We start from the raw sequence: 21,446 nt of genomic DNA on the forward strand, positions 1-21,446 counted from the left end.
TGCAAGAGGAACAACGACAGCTCCGTTGGTGGCATCTTCCAGTCTTCAAGCAGGACCTGTCGCTCGCAGTCCTGCTGGCACTCAGCTTGTCCAGCCTGGCTTCCCAGCCTCTGTGTCCCCTCCTCAGCTGCAGACTTCTGTCGGTGATTTTGCTCAATAACCCTTGGATTTTTCCTTAAGAACAAAATGCTTCTTAAAAAGCAACATGCCACCAACGTTGGGACGTTGGCTTGGCTTTTTGGAGGGTCACAGCTTCCCAGCTGTGCTCTTGCTCCAGGGGAGAAGCAACGTGGCTGGGTGCAGTTTTCAGCCCTCGTGGGAACAGGGTCTTCAATAACCCCGCCACATCCAAACCCAGCAAGCTCATGCCCTCATTGCTGGATCCGGGAGTTAATTTTTCTTGCTTCTGCCATGCACAACAGCCCTCTCCGTGCTGCTTCTGCAGCCTGGGGTGAGGGGAAATTTGGGTGCAACTGCAGGCGGTGTTGGCTCGGCACATGTTCCCAAGCTGGGCGGCCGCCCGGGGCCCACTTCATGTGAACGGGGTCAGCAGCTGGGAAATTGCAGAGTAAAGTGCCTCCCTGGTAATTCCCAGCTGCTGTTAAAGCGGCTTTAAAATAAATTCCCTCAAAGAGCAATTCCAAGTATTTGAGGGTTTGAACTTTTCCGGAGAAGGGTTTGGGAGCTGCTGGCTACCACGCTGCACCCTGGCACAGTGGTGAAAGGTGCCAGGGGAATTGCCTTGATTATCCCAACCTCTAGAAAACACTTTTTAAATGTATATAGTATGTTTATTTACTAGCTGTTGCGTGTGCAACACGGTGGTGAGAAATGGAGCGCTGCTGGAAGCAAAACTTGTATTAAACTGGGAAGACGGGTTGCTCAGCAGTGTCCTGGGCTGCAGGCAATGCCCAGGCTCGGCAACCCTCACCATGCCCTCGTACCTGGCCGCCAGTGCTTACCCGAGGGTGCAGCCCGGACAGGCGCCCCTCGCCGCGCATTCCTCGGTCGGCTCTGCTTGGTAACGTGGGCACAACAGAAAACAAACTTTGCAGTGAGCCTTGCTCTCCCAGAGCCCCTGAAGCTTGCTTAAAAAAAACCAAAAAACTTTAGAGCAATGTGGTCTTGTTTTTTCTTTTTTTTTTCTCATGCTCATGAAAATTCTCATACCAAACCAGTAACCTCCGCTGCCCCCAGTTCATTATTTTTTATGGTGGCGTTAGGGGGCATTTAAGGGGAGGCTTGTCCAGCCTGGCTTCCCAGCCTCTGTGTCCCCTCCTCATCTGCACCCTGTCAGTGCCAAATTACAGCTTCGTGCTTGCTTATGCGACATGCAGAAAAAAAAAGGGATTTTGGTCAACAAAACGGGAAAATTTGTCTCATCCCCACACTGAAAGGCTCTGGATGTCCCTGCGCTGGTGCTCCCCAGGGAGATGGGGTGATGCGTCCTGAGGGATGCAACCAGCTGGTCACGGGGATGTCCCCATGAGGCTGGGTACCCCGAGCTGGGGACAGCCAGGCCTTTCCTTGCGAGGACAGTGCTGGGCTCCTGCCAAAGTCCCCTCTCTGGGGCCCTGCCACCAGTGCAAGTGCAGCCAGGCTGAAGGCTGGTGATTAAACCCATGATCCAGGTCACCTCCTGTCCCTCTCAGTGCCCCGGACGATAGGGATGCTGATAGCAGGGCCGCATCCAGGCAGGGAGCTTGCACCTCTGTGTGCACGTTAAAGGGGCTGGGGATGAGCTGAGCCAATTTGGGGTAAAACCACCCTAGAAACCCCATTGCAGTGGGGGTTTCCTCCCCGCACACCCTTCATTGCCGTGGATCAGCTGCTCCCAGCTCAAACCGATTTTGTTCGTGGGCTGTCCTTTGCTCTGGCAGCTTCTTAATTAACTTTCTGTCATGTATGTAATTTTTTAAATATTTTTTTTCTGCATGGACATGGCGGAGCTGTCTCCTGAGGTGGGAGAAAACACATCTTGCTTCTTAAGGACAGGTAGAGAAACCTGCAAATTTTACAGGGAGGTTTGCCATGGACGGGACAGCAATGGGTGCAGTCCCAGCCCAAAGTCACATCCACCAGACCACACACTTAGTTCTCTTGGGTTTTTTTCCTCCAAAACGAATCCCTCCAGCCCCTTAGGCTTTTTTGTTGTTGTTGTTGTTGTTGTTGTTGCTCCTCTCTGAATTCCTTCTAATTTGCAGGCTTGCTGCCAGCATACAACGCGTTATAAAAAGGGGACTTGTTCTTCAAGCTTCCCTCTGGTACACAGCATTTGCACAAATAGCAACACGCCTGACAAGTAGGTCTGATTCCCCCTGCTATTACTGAAATGCTCGTAGGGTGCTTGGGGAGTAGAGCCGCTGTCTTAAGACAAGCCAAGTTTAATTTCACGGAGGGCCCTGAGCCCAAATCCCAGCCGGTGTTGAAGTTCCTGTCAGCTGGAAAAACGGAGCCGTGCCTTTTTATTTTTCTCCCCGTGCAGCTTCCCTCTCTCTGAGAGCAAGCGGCTGCGGTTTGCATCCCTCCATGCCCCACCAGCACAGGTAAGGCTGCCAGGCAGGATGCGGGCTGCGGCAGAAGACCCACATCGTGCTGAAGCCAGCCCCAGGGCCACCACCAATTTTTGGCTGGTCTGGAGACCGGTCGTCCCCCCCGCCGTTACAGGCAGCCACGATGCAAACCCCCTGCCGGTTTCCTTCTTAAAACTAATGAGCCATTTGACCCTGGCAAGTCCTCTGGGAAAGCCTCTGCCAGAGCCTTGCTGCTCGCACAGATACAAACTGCTCTCATTTCCAGCTTAAATTTATTTGTGGATGACTCGTACCCATTTGGCCTTGTTCTTCTTGTACCCACATTGGCCTTTAGCTCGGATGGCTCTTTTCCCTGCTCTGGTATTTATCCTCTGGCAGGCTGTACCAAGTGCCATGGGTCTGCCAACCTAAATAAGCCCAGTGCTTCTGGTTGAGAAGGGGTGGAGGGGGTGTAAGGGCATCGAGGTTTCCCCATCCCTGTGGTGGAGACCGCCCCAGCAACTTGCATCTGCAGCTCATCCTCCCATTGACGGAGGAAATGCCTCTCGACATCCTCACCAGGGATGGTCCCAGCTTGCAGAAGGACACCCCGACCATCCACCCTGCTGACTAAGGCTCTCCAATTCGAAGCCATCATCTGATATCATTAGCATGCTCCTCTTTTGCAATGCAAAAGCCATTTTGGCGGAGGATGAGGGTTTTTTTTTTTTTCCCTAATGCAGCCTTCAGTAACACCCTTCCCTCTCCTTTCGGTTGGCATCCTTGGGTAACAGCACGACCGCTCATGCTCCCAGCTGTGCTAATCTTGTGCTAATCTCAGCCCTGGTCTTCTGAAACAGAAGTTTCCTGTGCACGGCTGTGCCAGGCGCTTTGCTCAAAGGCTGAAGTGATTTTACAACACTTAAGTTCATCACAGCGAAATATGCACGCGACTCCTTGCCACTGGTCCCCCTCCGGGTGCATTGGACCATCCGGGATGCAATACATTTTGATTAAAACCTGTACTGGGTTTGCGTGGCAAGGTTTTGGTAGCAGGGGGGGTACAGGGGTGGCTTCTGTGAGGAGCTGCTAGAAGCTTCCCCCATGTCTGATAGAGCCGATGCCAGATGGCTCCAGGATGGACCCAGTGCTGGCCAAGGCCAAGCCAATCAGTGATGGTGGGTTATCCTCCCTCTGGGATAACATATTTAAGAAGGGGAAAAAAAAAACAAACCTGAGCAACTGCAGCCAGAGAGAGGAGTGAGAATATGTGAGAGGAACAACTCTGCAGACACCAAGGTCGGTGAAGAAGGAGGGGGAGGAGGTGCTCCAGGTGCCAGAGCAGAGATTCCCCTGCAGCCCGTGGGAAAGACCATGGTGAGGCAGGCTGTCCCCCTGCAGCCCACGGAGGTCCACTGTGGAGCAGAGATCCACCTGCAGCCCGTGGAGGACTCCACGCCGGAGCAGGGGGATGCCCGAAGGAGGCTGTGACCCCATGGGAAGCCCACGCTGGAGCAGGCTCCTGGCAGGACCTGTGGAGCTGTGGAGAGAGGAGCCCATGCTGGAGCAGGTTTGCTGGCAGGACTGGTGACCCCACGGGGGACCCATGCTGGAGCAGCCTGTTCCTGAAGGACTGCACCCCGTGGGAGGGACCCGCGCTGGAGCAGTTCATGAAGAACTGCAGCCCATGGGAAGGACTCACGATGGAGAAGTTCATGGAGGACTGTCTGCCCTGGGAGGGACCCCAGGCTGGAGCAGGGGCAGAGTGTGAGGAGTCCTCCCCTGAGGAGGAAGGAGCGGCAGAGACAACGTGTGATGAGCTGACCTCAACCCCCGTTCCCCGTCCCCCTGCGCCACTGGGGGGAGGAGGTAGAGAAATCAGGAGTAAAGTTAAGCCCGGGAAGAAGGGAGGGGTGGGGGGAAGGTGTTTTAAGATTTAGTTTTTATTTCTCATTATCCTGCTCTGATTGGATTGGTAATAAGTAAGTTAAACTAATTTCCCCAAGTCAAGTCTGTTTTCCCATGACGGTGATTGATGAATGATCTCTCCCTGCCCTTATCTCGACCCACGAGCCTTTCGTTATATTTTCCCTCCCCTGTCCAGCTGAGGAGGGGAGTGAGAGCGGCTTTGGTGGGCACCTGGTGTCCAGCCAGGGTCAACCCACCACAGAACCCTACCGAGGGGGTTTGAGGCTTCGTGTATGAGACCTTGCAAAACTCCGCGCTCAGGGTGATGGCTGGGAGCCTGCTCAGGTATAGGAAGAGCTGTGAGCTGTTTGCTTTCCCCCCAGGAGTGGTAGTTTCTCCTCTTGGGGTCTCATTCCCCCCACCCATTCCTTCCCCTGTCACATTCGACATCTTTGCTGCGGGTTTTCTTTGCATGTGGATGCCTTTTTGCGCTTTCTTTGGAAGCTCTGTGCTTATTCCTGGTGATGCTGAGACGCTGGTTTGCCCATCCCCATTTGGACCCCTGCCTTCTCCTTGGCAGGCAGAGCTCGGCTGGTGCCTTTGATGGAGAGGAAGATGCTCCAGGTGCCATCATTCACCAGCTTCTTACTTCTTCCAAGTCTTCCTTTAGTTAAGAACCTATTTTTGTTTATTTTTTTTTCATCCTGCCTAATCTAAACTGCATCAGCGTGTGTCCATTTGAGGCAGGATTTTATATTCCCCTGCAGTGTCCTTCATGCCGCGCCCTCATTAAACGATGTGTAAATTGGCATCATCAAGGAGGAGCTGGGCTCTGTGGTTATTAGCAGGATTATTCTCATCTCCCACAGTTTCCAGCAAAGCTGCTCGGCTGGTATAGCGCAATTCCCTTTAACACTCCTCTACACCGTCGGGGAGAGCGATGCTAATCCAGCACTGAGGATCAGCAGCAGATACTGGGAGGAAACCAGCAGACCCCATCGCATCTTTCCACATTAAGTGATTTCTGACCCTGAGCTCCTTGTCTCCAAGCTGTGGTTGTTTAGGACATCACATCGGGCATTAACTTTCCACCCTGACTCTTTTCTGAGCAGCCCGTGGGCTCCTTTGTGGCTGCAGCTCCAGCACGGGAATGCATCGCATCCTGCGCTCGTCGATGGTATCGCTGGTTTTACTTTTTGCATCGCGTTTTCTTGCTGTCTAAATCAGCATCCGTGGCTTCCAGCACCCATGGTGGGTGCAGCTGAGCATTTTCTCCCTGCAGTCAATCATCTTCCACATTCCTCTCTCCCCGTTTATTTAATTTCTCGCTGTATTTAAAGCCAGGGGTGGTCAGTGTGTGTTTTGCAACCTTCTGCTCCTGTTATTCATTTCTTAGAAACGAAGGGGAAGGAACCACAAACAATAAAGAGCCTGAGGTTTGAGGACTGCCTGTTTATTTGTCAAAGCTAGAAATGCAGTGGCTGAAGAGGACAAGAGGAAATCCTCAGTGCAAATGTACCTCAATTAAATTCAGGCTTGCGTAAGTCAAAACTGGGGCGGGGGGCATAGCCATAGCAGCTGGAGGCAGGGATTTCCTCCTGCTACAGTTTTAGATGGAAGTGTTACCGCTCCCATTACTGCAAATAACATCTTAGTTTTGCTTTTTGCACCTCATTTTTGCACCCCTCAGGCTGACTTTTCTTGCACCATGCCCGGCTGGCACTGGCGGAGCAGTGCTGCTCATCTTGGTGGCATCTTGGCACCACTTGCAGTGGGATCGCACGTAGCTGGTGGCAAGTGGGTGGCTGTAAACCATCCCTAGGGATGCAAACGCTGGCCAGGAGGCTGAGGCTGGCCAGTAGCTGCTGGGGAGAGGGGATGAGGAGCAGCAGGATGGCTCAGATGCCAAAGCTGAAGATGCTCTGAAGCCCAAAAAGGACAAAAATAGGTCTCCAGATCCTTAAAGAGGGTTGAGGATTGCTTAAGATCTTCTCCTTCGGAAGCAGCAATTACAAGATGAAAGAGAACATCTTCAACCAGGCATTTTGGAGCATCTGGTTTGAGTTTCACACATGTGTTTGGGGAAGCGGGGAAGGCTGCTCGCCGGGTTGATGTCTGGGCAAGGCGGAGGATGTCCTTCAGGGGATACGGCTGGTTGCTTACGAAATGCGTTTTGACACCAGGAGCGATTTCCACATCTCTCCTCCTTTTCGGACTGCGTTGTCAATAACTTTCCAAGGCCCTAATGCTGGGCACGAGCCAGATTTCTGCTCGCAGGAGGGCAAGGGACCATCTCCGTACGAAGCAGCAAGTGGGGGGACATGCACGCGGTTTTCCTTTTCTGTTTTGCCCCTCCTCGCTACAGACAAGGCATTGGCATGTAATTACCGCCAGCTTTAATCCAGCCAGACCAACTGTCTTTCTGGCAAACGCAAATACAATAGGAGCCAAAGGTTATTGCATGCCCTAAATAAAACCATTACAGCCCCGAGGCCTCACCCAAGCCCAGTCTGCAAAGCATCCAGGACCAGCTTGGTTCAGTTTTCCTGAGCCCAGAAGACATGATTGGAGAGCAATGACCCATAACTTTATTTTTTTGTCTTAGTTTCCCCCTGCAAAGCCACCTGCATGCTTGTGGCCACTGCGGCACCTGCCAGGAGCAGCACATCTGGCTGGCGTTAGCGAGCCCGCTGCGGGAAGTGCTTGGTTCAGAGTTTTCTTGCTAAAATTATTAGCGGCTTTAATTGAAAACAGAGGTGGGCAAAGGCACGTCACACGGATGCGCACCACTGGCAGGCGTGCATGGCTCAGCCCGGTGCATGGCTGTGATCAGCGTCCTCGCAGACCGCTGCCAGATGCAACCCAATGTCCTGCCTATCGGTGGAACGGAGAGAGATGTCAGGCACCACGCAAGGTCCCGCTTGGCCTGGAGGAGCCACCCAGGAGCTAGTGCATCCTACTGGGCTTTTCTTCCAACTACTGCTCTGAACTGGGATTTACTCCGAAACCTGGAGGATTTAACTTTCTATCCCTGAGCAAATACAGCCCGAAGTGATGCAAATGCATGACCTCACCCAAAGCTCAAGAAGAGGTAAATATTGCATCACGCTGACCGTGCTGTATCCTTTACCCCAGTCTGAGAAGCTCTGCCCGCGTCCACCCTGCTACAGGGACAAGCCAGGCCAGGGAGGAGGTATATGGTGGGAAAGGCTTTTTCCTTGCCACCCAGTTTAATTATCAGTATGTCAGCATTTGCAATGTGATGGACACTGGTCCTGCCCCCATGCAAGACTGCTCTGGCTGCTGGCATCCCCACAGAGCTGCCAGCAGGGAGGAATTGGGTTTCACAACCCATCTTTCCAGGCTCCCACAAGATCACTGGAGGGAGAGGAATGTGCCGGAGAAAATATCCCAACTGCTGTTAAAAGGCACAGCTTTCTCTGCCCCTTTCTGGGACAGCCGTTCTTCCACCACAGCAGAGGTCTGGCTGGCAGCACCCACTGGAGCCAGCCCCGTGTCACCTCCCCGTGTCACCCTGGGGTGCCTTTGCCCTCCTGGCCTCCCCTTCATGTGCAAATAATTGCAACCGTGATAAGCAGGCTCTTTCATGAAGAAACTCTTTGCTTTTCCCTCGCAGTGCTTCTGGGACGGAGCTCAGTCACTTTATATCTGGGCAATAAATCTCCAGGCTCTCCAGGACACACCCTCCACGCAAGGCAGTAATGCCTCTTAAATAATGGGCCTGCCAGATGCTTGTTCTGTCTGGGTGAAGAGCACGCCAGCCAGTTGCAGCATCTGTAAATCATTTGCCAGGAGAGCCCAGGCTGTGCGGGAGTCTCAGTCGAATCCCTTTTGGCCAACCCTTTCGAATCATGGTGAAGGTTTCTGGGCTACTCAGAGTGGAAACATCTGTGAGCTGCGGCAGCCCGCAGTCCTGGGCCGAGAGATGCATCCCACACGTCTCAGAAGGAGGGTGGAGAAATCTTCCACCTTGGTTCTTCTGCTTCTGAAAGGCAAAGGCTAAGGTAGTCCATTTTCTTGATCCCACTCTGTGCATCTGCTGTTGCTTCAGAATGCTGGGAGCATCAGATGATGAGATGTGGTCCTGGGCAGTGGAGGACACCGGGGAAGCTTGAACTGGTTTGGTGTTGGGTCATCTCCTCCTGGTTGATAGGACATGGAAAAGGCTGCAAGTGGGGATGGCTGTCTTTTTGATGTGCCTTCTCTGTTGGGTCTTCTTTCGGAGCTCCATCACCCCAGTCCACGTGTTTTGCCTCCAGCAAGAAGAACACCTACCAGTTCTCAGCACAAGATCTTATTGCATCTGGGGATGATGGCTGGGCCGTTGCACTCGCCCTGGTTTCTCTCCCAGGCTAATTACAAGCCTCTTGGACTCTCTCAGGCGGCTTTGGCAGGTGCTCTGCTTTTCTAGCTCCAGTGCCGGGGAGCCCCGGCCACAACCATAAAATCTTTCCCCTGCTATTAGAAAGCGGTTACACTCCTTGCATGTCTTTTCATTGCCAGAAGCTGGTAAGTGGACAGGTCCTATGCAAATAAACTTCTCAAGGGCAGGGAGTCAAAATATCCCTGGGCTTGTTTGGTGGAAAAAGTTTAACCAGCGTGAAGTCTATGAATTGCTGCTGACCCAACTTTGTTGACAAAATACGGTGTTATTAATTGGAGTTGCAGGCAAACCACCTGGGGATATTTAGAAGGAGCTTGTCCATCACAAGGGCCGAGATCTCCCTGGGAGAAGATCTGGCTGGGCTCTTCACCTAGGGCCTTGGCCATGGTTCTGGTTTGGGGTTTTGTTGCTGAGGATGAGGTGTGTAGGGGTCTCAGTCTCCCACAGTGGCCACAGGAGCGTGGGGATTCACCAGCAATGGAGCTGCGGCAGAGAAGGACAGGAGGAGCCCACCAAGAAGCCAGGCACCAGGTGGCTCCTTTAGAGCAAACTGAAACAATCTCTGTTGATCTACTTGAAGATGTCCCCGCTCATTGCAGGGGGGTTGGACTAGATGACTTTTAAAGGTCCCTTCCAATCCAAACCATTCTATGATTCTGTGATGACTATAAGACGACTCCTGGGTCCCTAAATTCAGGTTTCAGCTCTCAAGCTGAATCCTACCCATAGCATCATTGCCTGGAGAGGAGCAACAGCTTCATGGTGAACGTGAAGTTCAGGAGTGTGACCTGTGCTGCTCCCGGCGTGGTCCTAAATCCCAGCAGCTGCTGACCGCTGCGTTGGCATGGGAGACGCTCACTGTCGCCCTGCCGTTCCCCCAGCCCAGCGGCTTATTTTACTGTGGCAGGGCAATGGTTGGTACACGGCTCTGGGTGCCATCGCAGCATTTCAACCGGAGGAGAGCTGCCATCGTGGCAGCCGAGCCCTGCAAGCTCCAGAGCCGGCTGCTCCTATCGCGGCTGGCAAGTTCGTTCACAGCATCTCACGGCAGCGCGTGACGAACAGCTTGCTTCCCTCGGCCTGGAAGCAAGCAGAAAACTCACGCTGGCAGCAGCCCAAGACAGAAGCTATGGGAGTCCGCCTCGACAGCGTGACAGCAAACGCTCATCTTCAGCGGGGCCGGTGCCGGGAGGCTCTCACCCAGCAAGCCCACGGCAAAACCCGTCCCATTGCAGGAAGGGCTTGCCTTGGGCTGCGAGGTTTCCTGCATCTGCATGACTAAGCGTGTTGGAAAGCACCTTTGGTGCATGCCAGGGTGGTGGAAATTGGGCTGCCAGCAAACAAACGTGCCAGTGCGCGTTCCGCCGTGCTTTGAGGAGGTGGGCAGCACCTAGTGGAGGCGGGCAAAGGGGCTGTGCCCTCTCCTCAGTTTCCCTAAAAGGCTCACAAACACCTCCAAGGTAAGATCAGCCACATTTAGGTGGAGTGTCGTACAGGTGAAAGGTGCTCCTCAAGGGCTGTCAGGTAGCCCCACAGCTGAAGCCCCCTCTCCTGGGATGCTCAGCCTTGCCTAATTCAAGTTGTGCCATGCGAACGTGACCTGGGAGAGCCAACAGGAGCAAGATCCATACGCTTGTTCCTCTTGCACATTCTTTCGGCATGGTCTTGCCCAGGGTGAAGTGGCCGCAGGGGTGGAGCAGTCCATCGGGCAGGAGTTCGGAGCGGCTTGACTGTTCTCCACAGAGCAACCGTGGCAAGCAGCCCACATTTCACAAGTGGGGTTTTCCCATCAGGCTCTCCAGCTGCTATAAATAACAGGAAATGTTTTGTCGTTTTCTGCTCTGGAGAAGGTCAGGAGCTGGATTCTGTGGTCTTCAGAGCTTTAATAAGGTTGGAGATTTATGTGGTATACCCAGAAGTCCCCCAGGGCAGCCTGCCTGGGGCCGTTTGGTTCCTTGGATGGAGAAGTCTTGAATGCCAGCCTTTGACAAAGTTACCTTAGCCACCCTTTATGAGATGTCAGGTCCTGCTAAATCCTTCACGTGCTCTTCATCAACAAGGCCAGATGTTAACTCTTGGATTGCTGCAGAACCTGCTCATGACGGGTTTGAACCATTCTCTATCTGCAATAGGAAAAGCTTGTACTGTGGATCCCAGGACGGACACAGGCACACCAGCCACTGGTCTCGTGAGCTTGCTGGGAGCTCATCTTGCAGCTTCCCTGGCTCGTCAGCACTTGGTATTCCACTCATGGTGGTCAAATTCCTAAAATTTTCTTTTTGCCTCCTCCATCAAGGAAATCTGGTCCTTACTGAATCTCCCCTGGGACTGATAGACCAGCTATTTCACTCCTGGATGGTTGGTCTCTGATGGCCAGACCACTGCCTTTACCAGTGTGTTCCTGCCACAGGGGAACAGAGTCCCCAACAAATGGCAGAAGACTTTAAGCAGCCCTCAGTGCAAACTGATTTTCTAGCTTTTATTCAAATTAGAGTATTCGCCTTTCAGTGTCCCCCCCAAACCAATACTCAGTCAAGCTTGAGGTGAAACTCCACCATCTCCATTATTGGGGTGTGCTCCTTGTGCCTGTCTCCTTCAGCTGGTAGGATCCTACCAAAGCTCTGGTTCTTCAAGGTTGTTGTCCTCCATCCTCATGGCTCGGACTTTGGTTAACACCATGGTGCCAAGGCGTGGTTGGAAAGGTCCTAAGGTTGGACTCGATGATCTCAGACATCCTTTCCAACCTTAACGATTCTATGATTCTAAGGCATAACAATGGTCTCAGCAGAAGCAGATCAAAATGACCTATTTCCAGTGCAACTGATGTATGCACACCAAGGCTGGGAGTTATCCTACCATACTTCTTAAATTAGGGAGGCAACTGCCCCATGCTTCCACCATAGTTAGTATAAGGGGTGGGGAGATACCTCCAGAAGTTGGTTTGCTCCACAGACATGGCTACTGCCCTTTCTCTTTCCATTAATTAGAGAGGGAGCAAAGTGCAAAGCCTGAAGGGTGCTTGTCTGGGTCTAGCTGGCATGGAAGAAAGTCACACACACCTTCTGTGCCTGGTGGTAGCGATGGGTCTCCATTTGGGTCATATTATTTCCCGTTGGGCATCCCCAGCTCCTCTCCTCATGGTTTACTTGACTTGTGCTTGTGGCAGGATGGAAGCCCAACAAATCAAGAGGGAAGATCCAGCCCCAGGAGTTTGCTCAGACATCTCGACAGCTTTCCTGGGTCATGCAGAGCCGCAAGCATCAGGTCTGTGCTGCCTGTCGCCCCAGCAGCCACGGAGGGAGGAGGCAGAGCCGCTGTCTGCCGCCTCTCCCATTTCCCCAGCAGATGCAGGAATGCTTTGATGTCTGCTCCCCCAGCCCTGAGCACCCAGCACCAGGATTAACCACCAGTCAGACCCCTCCACCGCCTCCAAATAAATCTCCTAAACTCAGGCAAGCCCTGCTCAGAGGGGTCCCAGCATTCCCTTCGTGCAGAATAAGGGTTAAAAATAGTTTCTCCCCTTGCACCTGCCCCTCCAAAGCCAAGACTATGTTTTATTTTTACAGCCCAGATTTCCTGGTGGTTGGCTCCTCTCCTGGGGCACAGAGGACAGGGACAAATAGAAAAATTACCTGTCTCAACAGTGCAAAGAAGGTAGGCAGCGCTCATGTACGCATGGGTTGGAAGGAACCCTTCCCACCCTAATCTCTCCTTCCTTCCTGTAACCTCATGCTTCAAAACCAAGGCAAAAATGCTGCTCCAGGGATGGTCCTTAGGAAAAATACCATCTTTTAATCCTTTTTGCATTTTTTTAGACACCGCTTCAAGGGACGGGAGGGCTGCAAAACCTGAAAAGGGAATTGCATGTTTGTGAGAGTGTTACATCTGTCTCTAAGGGGTTTTTTGAGTCTAAGTTAGCATCCCTTGCACGGATCTCTGAAGCGGCGAAGGAGGCCTGTCTCAGCCCCAATTAAATGGTTTCAGTGAGGCTGAATTATTTTTTGTAAAATCCCTGTGTGTTTACATTTCATAAGCTTATTTTAAAATGCATGTGTATACAAGAGTAGGCTTATTTATAAGGCAGAATAGCCCGCTGTGTCCTTGCCTGACTTAAGTGTCAAGGAAGCAGCTTTTTTTACTTTTTACAAGCGCAGTTTAAAATAAAATACTGGTTTGCTGCACACCAGTGAATCTGCCCAAGAGGAGGTCAGGGCAAGGTCTTGTTTTCCGACTGTAAAAAGCTATTTTGCTTGTTTACGGAGCTTCCTCTTGCCAGCCGTCATTGTAGGTTAATCTGTTAATGACAGCTGTAGGTAAAAAAAAAACTCATTTCTGTCCCCCAGAGTCCCGGCAAGCCTGCATTGCCAAAATCCCAAACTAGCCAGGCTTCCCAGCGAACGGCATTTGGGAACTTTCCATGGATAAAGCAGGATTTGCTGGGTGACCCTTTCAGCCCAGGTCTTGGCAAGGTTTCTGGCTTCAAATCCCCCAGGGTAATACATGAGAAAGCCTTTTTTGGGGGATCTTGGCATTTTCTGCTTCCCCTGGGGGAAGGATTTTATTCTTTATTCTTGGTTTTAACCATATGAACTGGCAAGGCACCAGCCCAGTGGCGGGAAGGTGAGGAGCACCTTATGGTGGTGCAGAAAGGCTGCAGGTGGATGTTGAAGTATGGCGAGTTGTTAAATATGGACCTTAACAGCAGGACAGGGAGGGCGAGGAGAGCCCAAAGGAGCTGCTGATTTACACAAAAGCAAAGTGAAGCTTTGACTGTAGGACCTACAATTCATCTTGCACAAGGGACAGAAAGCCCATACGTGTTTTTATGCCTATGCTCGGAGATATTTTTCTGCTTCTAGCAAGCTTCCAGGAAGCCCGTGGGCGTGATGGGTATGAAGATGAAGACCTAGGAGGCAGGGAGGTGAGCAGACGCCATTTATACCCAGGAAAGAGCTGAAGCAGACATGGTGTGAGGGATGGTTTTCCATCCAGCAGAGCTGTAAACCAAACCCCTGACCACTGGTGGTTATTTAAAGACTCTCGCGGTACTTGCTGCGATGGGAAGGTGCTTGGCCTACGTTCAGGCTGGGCGACTGCTCTCTGCAAAGCCAAATAAACAGCAGCCACTTGAACTTTCCACCTTGCAGGCTCGGCTGGATGCATCGTCCCGGGCCACGACCGGGCGCCATGCCTCGGACAGGCTTTGTGGAGAAGCCTTCGTGGAGGAATAGGGGTGATGACCGCGTTTTGGGGTTGAGGGGTGCTTTTCCTATCGCATGAAGGACCACAGGGGAAGAGTTTGGTGCTGCTTAGAGCTGAGAGGGGGCATCTCGGTAGGGAGGTCTGTGTCTCCAGGATGAGCTGGGATGCCCTACATGTGAGTCTGTGTCCTTCGGTGATCTTGGGCAGGGCAAAGAGAGAGAAAATTATACGCTTTAACGCTAGACATGTACATTAGATGCTAAATTTCCAGAGAGGAGCACCATCAAAGTAACCAGGACCAGAAATCCTGTCCGTCCATCAAGGCATGTTGGGGAAGTGTGAGGGCAGTGACCATCTCATCTGCAGGATGTCCATGAAGGTGCCAAGGCATTGATGCTGAGATGCCCAAGGTGATGCTTCATCGGTTAGGGAGGTTGGAGGTGGTCCCTTCCAACCTCAACCCTTCTGTGACAGTCGATGTGAAATGTCAGGCACTCACCTGTATGTATTTTTGGTGCTTTTACTGAGTTGTATTTAACATGGTGCATGTCCCTCCCCGCTTCTGACCATTCCCTGATGACCTGAGATGTTTCAGCAACTCACATGAACCCTGCGATGGATGCTTCTTCCTCACATCCAGCGGCAGCCCCTCAGCCTGGGAACTTTTGCAAGACTTGGCAGCAGGGCCATTGCAGGAGTATTTCACACAGGACCCAAAAATACTGCTGTCGGTGCAGCGTCGGTCGGCCTGAACGCAGGGTTAGGTCCCTAAGAAATCAGACTGTTGACGAACAAGCTTGAGCGTATTCAAATGTTTCGTCTGATTTTTTTGGACTGCAAAGTTTCCAAGGGAGCCAAAAAGCTGGCTGCTCTTTGACTTTGCAGACCAGAAATACAGCCGAGTTCAGTGAAATAAGGAAGCTCAAATTCTTGTATTGATGTAACAGGGAGGGAAAAAGCTCAATTTGGAAAAGCTCAAATGTCCGCTTTAGAGATAAAAATAAAAGTCCAAGGTGGTGTGCCCCGGCTCTGCTGCCTGCTCTCTGCCTGCGCTCAGCATCAAGGATGATCGCTCAGGCCTGGGGCAACCCACAATATCTAGCCCCAGGACCGAAATCCTTCTTGACATCCCTCTGGATTTCTAGCAAAAAAGCAAATCCAGAGGCATTTCTCTCGATCAAACCAGACTTTGGGGAGTCCAGATACAAGCCGAGCCAGCACGCGCCGGCACTGATCTGGGACGAGAGCGCAGGAGACGTCACGCAGGAGCAGAGCACCGCTTTAAACTGCAAATGAACTCTGAAATGACAGCAAACTTGAAGCAAGCCCGCGTTTCAGGCCAGGCTGGCCGCAAATCAGCTCTGGAAAAAGAAAGACGAAACTTTCTGACTTCAGTTCAAGTTATGAACTTATAAACTCCCAATTATCTGGTTTAATGGACGCGGGCCAGAGACAAACATTTTTTGAGGCGAGTGTATGGGACAGCTTCCTGATAATGAACTCATTGAAAAAGGCGTGATTTGGAGACTAAAAGTTTGACTCAAAATCTCGTATTTTAAAAAGCTGGGTTAATTTGACATGAAGATATCTTGCTGTCGATCCCAGGGCTGCTCTTGAGCATCCTCCATCCCTTTACTGCTCTTTGCTAAAATGTAGGGGCATGACAAATCACTGCCAAAAATGAAAGTTGAAAAAAATACCAAGTTTTAAGCCCATCTGAACGATGGTAAATGTGCAAAAAGCTTTTGCACAGGACAGCCACGTAAGCTTACTCCTTTCCCCCTCGAGATAACAAGCTCAGGCTGGCAGTGAACTATGGACAAGTGGGGGCAACGGGGCAGCCTGTGGCCCGGCTTTGCTATTTCATGGCACAGCTTTGGGGTGGGGGTTAGAACAGGGATGTCCCACATGTGGGTGCAGTTTTTGTCAGCAAATCTTAGTACTGCAGGGCTTTTTGCGGATGCTGTTCCAAAATACGGCTTTTCCTCCTGTGTTTCCCTTTAAAATACTGATTTCTTTTCTCTATTACTTTAAAAACAGCTATATGTTCCCCAAAACCGTCTTCAGGCATTAAGAAAATCAGAATATATGCCTGAAGCTCTGCTAGGGATAAAAACACAGAAGAGGCATCATGCACGCAGCTGGGCAGCAGTTCCTCCCGCGAGCTGCTAAAATTGGCATCTGCTAAAGTTAGCGGAGATTTCATTGAGCCTCTTGCTTGTTTTATTGAAGTGGACGGGTCAAGGACCGGGGTTTTATCAGCGCCCTGGCATCAAAGGGATCTCGTGGTCCCAGCTGCTGGGAATCGTCCTCATCCTTGGGTATGCGGCCACAAGCCGGGAGGATGGCCAGGGCGTGCTGCTGGTGAGGAGTTGGTGATGCTGGTGCCTGCAATGATGCTTCTGCCCAGCTCCTGCCTGCGGTTGTGCCCGCAAAGTGGGTGAGCTCAGAGTTAATCCTCGGCATTAACCAAAATCTCCTGTACTTACCCCAGTGCAAGACTCATGCGCTGCACTGGTCTCCTGGGAGCAGCTTTGCGGCAGGTGCCCCTCTGCAGTTGAGTTGTGAAGGCTTCATGGGTGCATCCATTCAAATGCAGCTTGCTGCGGTCCTGCGGGCTCACGGAGGCTCAGCTGAGGAGGCTGTGGGTCCAGCTTCAAAGGAGAGGTCAAGGGCATTTCCAGACCCTGCAGGGAAGCCTCTTGCGAAGTCCCCAAAGTCCTTCAGGTGCCACCATCAGGTGGAGCAAATGCAGCACATGAGCAGAGCTCGAGGGAAGTCCTTCTGCTGCGTTTCTAGTAAATGCCTGCCCAGGGCTTGCTAATGACGGCGGGGAGGATGTGCTCCATCTGTTTGACTAAGGACACAGTAGATCTGGAAACAGGGCGGGGGGTGTTTTATCGACCAGCTGATAAAAGAAAATACCAGGGAAATTCCTGCCTGTTCTCTGTGTCTTGGCGTTGAATTACAGTGCTCATTTAGCAGCTCTTGGTTGCCCATCCCTGTCCCTGTGCTGCCCACGGAGCCGTGCTGCCTGTTTGCAGGGAGACAGGGTGGGAACAGATCAAGCTGGAAATAAACTTTTTCTGTTTTTTTTTAATAATTCCCCCAAGGTGAAATCAGCTCCCGGGTGCCCTCGCCAAAGCAACCATCGACGTTTCGATGCCGGTGAGGCTGAGTCAAGCTGGGGGGCAGCTGACTTTGCGCTGGAGCGGATGAGCCCCATGCCCTGTGGCTGGAGGGGACATCTCTGGTGCCCCTTGTCTCGGCTCCCTTGGGCTGGAGCGCAGTGGGACAGCCTGTCCCTGGGCTGGTTTTGCTGTTAGTTGTCATGTGCGATTCCAAATTTAAATTACTTGTCAAACAGCAAAACATCCTTTGTGCTGGCTGTTGCGAGTACTCTGTGCACAGCTCCTGTAGGGTGCTGTAGTATGTTTTTTCTGCTAAGATAGCTAAAATAGCATGAATTTCAGTGTGGAGCCAGGTATATTAATAGAAATGCCCTCATTTAGCTGCTTCTCCATACTGCAGGAGCTTATAATGGGGGAACTGATCGAGCCCTAAGTCAGCGCTGGGTGTTTCTGCACTTCTGCAAGGTCTCCATAGATTTTCCTCAATGTTGTGTTTTCTGTTCACTGCAGCCTGGCTCTTTAGGAAGCAGCATGAAGAAGAGATGGAGAAAAACCTTCCCTGGGGTGTACATGCAACAGGCAGGATTGGGAATGGTTGTCTGCCTCCCTCCCCAGGCTGAAACCATCTTGCGTGCCCCTGGGAGTGGAGAGGCAGGAACCGCTCTGGCCGGATCTCAAAGCAAGTATTTAACCCAGTGGGTCAAGCTGCTCCTGATTACCTCTGTTTCTGGCAAACTGGGAACACCCAGAATAGGTCCTGTGGCTCCCCTATGGAGCCTATATGCGTGGGAGCACCTGGTGCCACTGAGCAAGGAGTCCAGGGCAGGGATCGGTGGTGCCAAGCACAGCGGGGCCGGAGATGAGAAAGGACGATGATGGGGCAGCCTGGGTTTTAGGCATGGTCCCATTTTTCTCATGGCACATGCAGCCAGGGACGCTGGGGGGATGCGATGCCCCGCGGCGAGGCAGGGCTGGTCCCGCCAGCTTTTCAGAGCCTGGCACAGCGACTCAGTCTCCAGAAGCCACCAGTGGGATGGTTGGAGCTTCGCTGGGTTGGTTGGGACGAGGCTTTGTGGGTTTGCCTCTCCCTTGTGTCTTGTATGAAGAGCCTTTCCCCTGCACAGCAGCTTTGGCCTTTTGCTTGTTACTGGGGTTGCTTTTTCATTCACTTCTTTTGCCTTTCCTCCACACAGAGGCAGAGCACGTGCATGTTCATCCCCAAAAACATTTATTATCCTCAGTAGCTGGCTGCTGGCTTCATCATAAATGATGAATTTGGGGTTGTGGCTTAATTTATCCAGGGAAACTCATTTGCTTTCAGCTTGGTTAGAGCCTGCTCCAGCGCAGCAAGGGTGGCTGGGAAATGCCACCCACGCCGGGGTGTCAAAATGCCTCTGAAACCATCTGGGAGCCAAGCAGAGCCCCGGGAGCAGCTTGCGACTCTCCAGGCCGTTAAAGCTTACCCCTGGGGCTGGGGAGGATGTGCAGAGCTGGGATGAAACACCATGTCCTGCCTGTCCCATCCCTGCTAAATCCGGCCGTAGGAGCTGAGGAAGTTTTCCTGCTGAGCAGGGTGGGGAGGCTTCACATCTCAGCCTTTATTTAATTTTCAGGTGATAAAAGCGTTGCTTCCCTGCCCTGCGCGTCTGAGCAGCCAGCACATTCAAACACTTCCCTTTCTGCAGGGAATTTGCATTCCCCTAAAGGCAGCGCTGGTTTTATGCAAATATCCCGATGAAAGAAATTCAAAGCCAAAGCACGCTCGTGAGTAAGTGTTCCTGGGCATTTCTCGAGCAGTCAGGTGCTCTCTTGCAAACCTTTCGGCATTTTGGGGAGAACCACCGTGATGTTGCTGACTGCAGGCTCCTCTGGCCTGAAAAGCGCTGTGCGATTACCACTTTACCTCCGTGTTGTCCCAAAAGAGGTATCTGTCTGGAAAGGTGCTTTGGGGTTGCAGCATCCTGCTGTTGGATTTGCTTTGCCTGCGTGCACCGTTCCCCGTGGGACGTGGCATCCCCACTTGTTGCGGTGTTCACGTGATGCTCAGCAGTGGCAGTGTAGGCAGGATGGTTTTCCTCAGCTTCCTGCCGTTCTCCTGAGGACATGGTCCTTCTCCTTCAAGGGTCTCCAAAATCACCTGGGCACGGTCCATCGCAGCCAGCTGGGCTTTGCTGCATGACCTCCTCCTTGCTTTCCCTGCTGGGATGAGGAGAAGAGCAAGTAGCAGCATCCCACGGTGGCTCTGGCATCTGGTATTTGGAGCAGGCTTTTTGCTCATGCAAATCGTTGCAATTTCTCTTTCTGAGATGCAAGTGCGTTTTCTGTCTTTTATAAAGCCACTGCTGGAAATCCTTCCTGTGAATGACAGGAATATGATTAGATGACTCTGTTCATCTTATGTATCAAAAGACAGTTCATTTAAGTGACAAGAATCACCAGGATCTCTATAGTTTGCCATCAATTCCTTTTTTAGCTGGTTTTGCCTCAAACAGCAGCCGGGAGCAGCCTTGGCATGCCAGAGCATCACTGCGTTGCAACTGAGGATGTGATTTAAAACGTGCTCCTCTGGAGCGCCAGTAGCCTGCTTTCTGCTTCTGGTTTGCAGCCCAGAAGGGGACCGGCTTGATGGTAATGGGGGAGCCTATTTTTGCAGTCTGAGACCATGTCCCAAGCTGCAGCATTGTAGAACTCCGGTCCTAAGGAGTTTTCAGCCTGTTTTCCTAATGCTCAGAGAGTCCTGTTCCAGTGAGTTTTTTTAATCCCTTGGTTAATCTTTAATCCATTTTGGACCCCACTCGATGAATAGGCAAGCTGGGAGCTGGGTGGAAGGCAATGTGGAGAACCCTGGGGAAGGGCCACGGTGCCATCAGGCACTCACAGAATCAGAGAATGGTTTGGGATGGAAAGGACCTTTAAAGGTCATCTAGTCCAAACCCTCTGCCATGGGCAGGGACATCTCTCGCTAGATCAGATTGCTTAAAGCCCCATCCAACCTGACCTGGAACGCTTCGAGGGATAGGGCATCCACAGCCTCTCTGGGCAGTCTGGTCCAGCGTCTCACCACTCATCACAACAAATTTCTTCCTTGTGTTCAATCTAAAGCTACCCCCTCTCAATTTAAAACCGTTGCCTCTTGTCCTATCACTACAAGCCCTACTAAGAAGTCTCTCTCTGTCTTTCTTATAAGCTCCCTTTATATATTGAAAGGGTACAGTAAGGTCTCCCCAGAGCCTTTTCTTCAGGCTGAACAACCCCAACTCTCTCAGCCTTTCTTCATAGGAGTGTTCCAGCCCTCTGATCATTTTTGTGGCCCTCCTCTGGATCTGCTCCAGCAGGTCCATGGGTCTTGTATTGGGGATCCCAGAGCTGGACGCAGTGCTCCAGGTGGGGTCTCATGAGAGTGGAATAGAGAGGGAGAATCACCTCCCTTGACCTGCTGGCCACGCTTCTTTTGATGCAGCCCAGGATACGCTTGGCTTTCTGGGCTGCTAGCGCACATTGCTGGCTCATGTCCCATTGTTCATCCACCACTATCCCCAAGTTCTTCTTTGCAGGGCAGCTCTCAGTCTATTCATGGTACCAGGGTTGCCCCAACCCAGGTGCAGGGCCTTGCACTTCGCCTTGTTGAACTTCATGAGGTTCACATGGGCCCACTCCTCAAGCCTCTCAAGGTCCCTCTGGATGGCATCCCTTCCTTCAAGCTTATCAACTGCACCAGTTAGTTTGTTGTCATCTGCAAACTTGCTGAGGGTGCACTTAATCCCACTGTCTATGTCATCAATAAAGATACTGAACAGTACCAGTCCCAGTACGGACCACTGACCAACACTACTTGTTACTGAGCTCCATTTGGACATTGAGCTGTTGACTGCAGCTCTTCGAGTATTGCCATTCAGCCAATTCCTTATCCATCAAATAGTCCATCCATCAAACCCATCTCTCTCCAATTCCCTGATTGCCGCTGATTCCTCAGCTAGAGGAAGAGCTGCAGCCACATCCTTGCCTTTTTATGCCCCTGGGAGCCCAGCTGCAAGATGCATTTCCACGCGGCTTTGGGTTTCAAGAGCTCCCCAGTTTGGACGCCCTGAGCAGCCTGAGCTCTGCACTGGCTTAATCTCCTTCCTCCAAAGCGATGCTCAATCCTCCCTTCTCCTCTGCCAGTTCGGTCCCCCATCTCCCATGTTGACAAGGTGTATATCGGGCTGAGGACAAGGGACAGTGCTTTACACTCTGCACAGCAAGTGGAGACACCAACGTCCCACCAGCCAGAACAGCTGCGATTTGGCA

The 21,446-nt window shown here is 51.9% G+C and overlaps 1 protein-coding gene across 1 annotated transcript in view; it reads left to right on the forward strand.

The window, feature by feature from the left end:
* The window catches only part of PTP4A3 (protein tyrosine phosphatase 4A3), a 47,923-nt gene that overhangs the window by 5,700 nt on the left and 20,777 nt on the right, over positions 1–21,446 (forward strand). The window lies entirely within an intron of this gene.

The sequence above is a fragment of the Nipponia nippon genome, unplaced genomic scaffold (genome assembly GCF_047370975.1).
Source record: "Nipponia nippon isolate SJK-2023a ecotype South Korea unplaced genomic scaffold, ASM4737097v1 scaffold_1, whole genome shotgun sequence".
Taxonomy (NCBI): Eukaryota; Metazoa; Chordata; class Aves; order Pelecaniformes; family Threskiornithidae; genus Nipponia; species Nipponia nippon.